This window comes from Triticum urartu, chromosome 2 (genome assembly GCF_003073215.2).
Source record: "Triticum urartu cultivar G1812 chromosome 2, Tu2.1, whole genome shotgun sequence".
Taxonomy (NCBI): Eukaryota; Viridiplantae; Streptophyta; class Magnoliopsida; order Poales; family Poaceae; genus Triticum; species Triticum urartu.
The window spans coordinates 360,015,026-360,019,743 of NC_053023.1; the positions used below are offsets into that span (position 1 = coordinate 360,015,026).

At 44.5% G+C, this 4,718-nt stretch overlaps 1 long non-coding RNA gene across 6 annotated transcripts; it reads left to right on the plus strand.

The window, feature by feature from the left end:
- The first annotated feature begins 269 nt into the window (after nucleotides 1-269).
- LOC125537303 lies at nucleotides 270-3,899 on the plus strand. Of its 6 annotated transcripts, none has more exons than XR_007295775.1 (6): nucleotides 270-742; nucleotides 1,263-1,677; nucleotides 2,238-2,884; nucleotides 3,213-3,295; nucleotides 3,367-3,435; nucleotides 3,540-3,899. It is a non-coding gene; the product is annotated as an uncharacterized LOC125537303 (long non-coding RNA). The 6 variants fall into 6 exon arrangements; XR_007295773.1 differs by having other exon boundaries at nucleotides 2,283-2,884; XR_007295772.1 differs by having other exon boundaries at nucleotides 1,263-2,888.
- Nucleotides 3,900-4,718: the final 819 nt, after the last annotated feature.

Sequence of the window (4,718 nt, forward strand, 5' to 3'; positions counted from 1 at the left end):
TACCCCAGTCAACCCACCTCCCACCCCGATCCCCGCTCCCACATCCCATAGCCGCCACGGACGAGACTTGCCTGCTCCCCCGGCGTGCACCCATCCGTGCTCCCGCATACGTGGCATGGTTTGATTGGAACAAAATAAGGTCCGGTCCCACCCCCTTAAAATCAGGGGGGAGATGATTAGATTAGACAGAAAAAAGAGAAAAAGACAGCCGTAGGGATCCAGCCAAGCCGGGGAGCATGGGGAGGGAGCAGGCAAGCCGGATCCAGCCACCACGGCCCTCGCCGCTGGCGCGCGTCCCACCACCACCACCTCCCATAGCTATCGTTGCCCCCCTTCGCCGGAGCGCCCCCCGCCACCACCACCTCCTAACGCCACCAGCACCACCTCCTCATCCCCGTCTTCCTTCCCGCGCTCCGGCCGTCTTCCTCCCCGCAATCCGTCCGCCTCCCTCCCCGCGCTCCGTCCACCTTCCTCCCCGAGATCCGTCCGCCTTCTCCCCTGATATCCCATGGCTGTACGGCCGTCGGCCAACCCCTCCATCTGTAACTAAGGGCATTGGGCCGCCCTCCATGCCGGGGTGGCCCTGCTAGCCATCAGCGGGGGAAGCGGAGTGGCTTCCATGGAGGGGGTGCGGACGAGTTCGTCCTAGGCGTGCACATCCTCGGGAAGTCCATCTGCAATATGGGCACCTCGCTGAGATCTCATAGTGCTCGTCCCAGACTACTCTCCGAAGCCACTCGAGGTATGCGTGCACATCTGCACTTCAGTCGACAAAAATCAGCAGAATTGGTACTATGAACTTTTGTGCTGGTCGGTCTTGTGTGTTACTTTAATGTTGGACTGAGGAATTTGGCATTAAAATGAAATCAAATAAAAGTTGAAACATAGAGCTCGCGGCTTCTGTTTGTAGTTTGAACTTAGGCACGTCTCTATCCGTCTGTCGTACTTCAATCGTTCTTTGCCATGATGTTGAATCAACTAACTGTGCGTGCATTGCAGCAGTAATGTTTATTTGGTGCAAAAAGCTCACCCAAAAAACCCATCTCGATTAATTAGAATTTTGGAAGTGCATGCTTTGGCAATTAACTGCTGAGTGCCTCTATCTTTCCACTTCAATATTTATAGTGTGGTGTAGTCAGTATGCTGAAGATGAAGTTTCTTGTCAAACTTTTCCAGTTAATATACATGGTACTTGGTCATATATTCCACATGTACTTACATCATTGTTAAGCATCTTTCCATCTAAACTTCCATTCCTACAGGTGGAGAATACATAGCAGGATCTGCCCCAGCAAATTAACCACATGTCGCCGGAGGCACTCTGCCTCTCCTATGCACCCCCTGCTTCCATGTCCCTCCACCACCGCCCTCCCTTAACCCTCTGCAGTTATTGGCAACGCGGATGTGGCCCCGCACTGTATGGACGCGCCGCTATCGCTCTGTCATCGCGTACAGAGAGTTCAACGCCGCAACCCCCCTCCGTTCAATCTCGCCGCCATGGGTGTGCCCCACTCAACTCCCTCGCCTGTGCTTCCGTGGCGTAACAATGCAACCTGCAGGAGGAACCGTGGGGGGTCGAGGACGTCCAGCTCGGCAGTCCAACTCGGCATGATTCACGTCATCGTTGGCCCCATGTTCGCTGGCAAGATCACCTTGCTTCTCCGCCGGCACCGTTAGGTACTCACCCCGTCCCGTCTATTGCTTAGTGCTTCGTTTTGCGTTGCTAAAAACAAAAAACAAGGAAGTTCAAATTGAAAATAATGAGAAGTTAGACGTTTAAAAAAATCAGAAGTTATTTTAGTGAATCTCTATTGAAAATTAGCTCACGTTTTAGTGTATCAGAAGTGGTTTGTACTTTTTTGCTTGACGCGTGTTCATGAGCAGTTCAAAACATGTACTTGTTCCATGGTTTGCTATAACACTTGTTAGATTGCTCTCCAAAAAAAGTCATGTATTCATGAATTTGCTACTGGTGTAGCAGCCCTGTATGTATTTTATCATCAGTTCATAAAGAAAAGCTGAAACAGTGTAGTGTGCGTGTTAAAAAAATAATTCAGTTTTATATTGTTTGGTAGTTTTCACTTCATAGAAAATTTCTAACAGTTCGGTCAAAATAAAGTTTGCATAGTTTATACTCGAGAGGTAGTAATGTTCAATGACAGAAAAACATCAGTTCAAATATATATGCAGGAGGTTGAGAGCCGAAAAACTGATTTTTTATGTGTTTAATTTTTCAGCTGTAAAGATAGAAATTTTTCTCTCTTGTCTCTCTTGGTTCTCAGGAAAATTGGGCTGGGAGTCAACAAGCCGGGCAAAAATGTGTTGCTACTTCTACAATATCAAAGATGATGAGATTCTAGTCTTGCTCGTCGAGGACCCAATCACAGGGCAGTCTGTCGCTACTGCAATGCATTAGGAAAAGTTCAAGTTTCCTATTAGATTTAGTTCTATTGGAAAAGGGCTGCCCTCACCGTGCTTATCCCCGTCACCGGAGGGCCTGCGTGCCGGGGTTGAGCCACAGTCGACACTTCCGGTCGTGCCCTACCACTAATCAATCTTCTCGCCTAACCCCCTTCCTCCCCGATCTGCTACTGATATACCCCAACTACCACTAGAGCTTCGGGGAGCACTCCTCCGTCCAAGTTGAGCATTGGGTCCCGTCCGAGTAGAGCACTGCACCCCGTCCAAGTCCCCATCTAATTTTGAACGTTCAATTTTGTCATGTTGGAATAATATAGCATTGAGCACCCTACATTTTTTTTTGCTTGAGCGTTGAGCAAACAGTGGAGCCTGCTGGAGGAGTCATGGGGTCGAGGACCTCCTGTTCAACAGTACAACTTCTTGTTTCGTGGCCGGTCGCTCAAGGAGCTGTGTGCAGGCCGCAGTAAGTACATGATTACTAATATTAGGATATGTATGTGGTCCCATTAAGTACATGATTATTAATTAGCAAGTTTGGTTGCTTCTGAAAACTGAAAAATGTCAGCTTGTACTGATGCATTCCAAAAATGTGTTGTGTATTTTCAAGAAAAACATTTGTCGGGTTTTTGGTGGCCAAGTATTATTGATATGGAGATGAGTAACTGTGCGGATACGCTCCTGTCGTTTTTCTGTAAAAAACAAAATGCCATGTTTACACATCCAAATTTAATTTTGGAAGGTTCACACATCCATATTAGAGAGATTCATTGGACATAATTTTGCAAGGTCAGAAAAAGCAATTGCTCAGTACATCACAGCAGCTCTTCGATGCAAAAAGGATGGCTCTTCTCAAGTCAGCAGCTAACCAAATTGGGTAAGTTTTCAGAAATTCATTCTAGTGTCGGACGTTGGTGAGATTCTGATTAAGACTTTTGTCCATTCCAGCAACTTCAGGGTAGCTCAGTCAAATATGGCAACTGTGCAGTAAACAGTTTTAGTTGAGAAATCAGCAAGGTGTAATGCATACCGTCTTCTATAACTCATTTCACTTCATGATTTCTTCACCTGTTTGTTGTTTCCTTATTATCCTAATTCCTAAATGTTCTACTCAACTTCAGCGCCATGCTCAGTCCAACACGGTGGCTTAAGGGTGGCCGAGTTTGTCGCGACCATCAGTTTGGAGACCTGCGTCACTGCGCATGTCGCTACCATGGCCCCCTGTGTCACCGCGTGCTTCGTCAACAGCCTCCTGCACAAGGAAAAGCAACAGGAGTAGAGGCGTCTGAGATGCTCTGTTCTAGGGAGGTGGCTGATTATGTTAGTTAGTTTGTAATACTTTGGCCGCAGTGTACTTATATATCTTTTTCTGGACGGAGCAGATCAGAGCTTATGTCAGTACGAACTTTGATTGTGATGGTACTACAATCTCTATAAAAACACCAGCAATCCATTTTTACTGGTACTTACCTTTTATACAATTCACATGGATTATGCCCTTATTACAATTCATTGGTACAAAAATGCACTGTGCTCACCATTTTATTTTAGTTCATGAGTTTGTAATACTTTAAAAAGAGGACGTAAAAGTGAACCATTCAGTTTTGTATTATAAAAAGTGTTAATGTGAAAAACTTCAAAACATCTTGTTTAATAAGTTCTGCTTCTACGTATAGTATTTATTGAGCTAAAAATGGTACCATTCATACATTCTCGTCGATCTTGTTACAATCGTCCTTGCTTTTGTGAGTTTCCTGATGCAAGTTGTGTGGTCAGTCTAGATGGGAGAGGGTGATCCGTTCAAAGTGTAATTCTGTGACATTGACGTTCAAGTTCTACAACTGATCCGTACAAATAAAAACGGTGGTCCATTCTAGAAAGGAAAAATGGTTTAATTAAAAATATTGATTAGTACAAGTTAAAACGGTGGTCTGTTGGGAATAAAAGAAATGACAGAAATTCAAATTGTAAAAGTTCAAGCAAAATGAAACCCCATGCAATTTAAATGGTAAAAATACAAGTCGTAAAATAAGAGAAGTCCAGAACATCGTTGTAAAAAAATGTTTAGTTAAAAAAAATTAAATAAATAAACATTTTTTTGAAAAAAAATATCATTTAGTTCGATGATACAAACCATGCAAGTATAGGGGCGATGATGCAATAAACCGTTCTATGATACAAACAATGCAAGTATAGGGGCGACGATACAGTAAATCATTGAAAACCTACAAGCAAAAATATTACCCAAAAAGCCTAGTTGGTGAAAACACGCTTAGTAAAAATCCATACAAACATCAGTA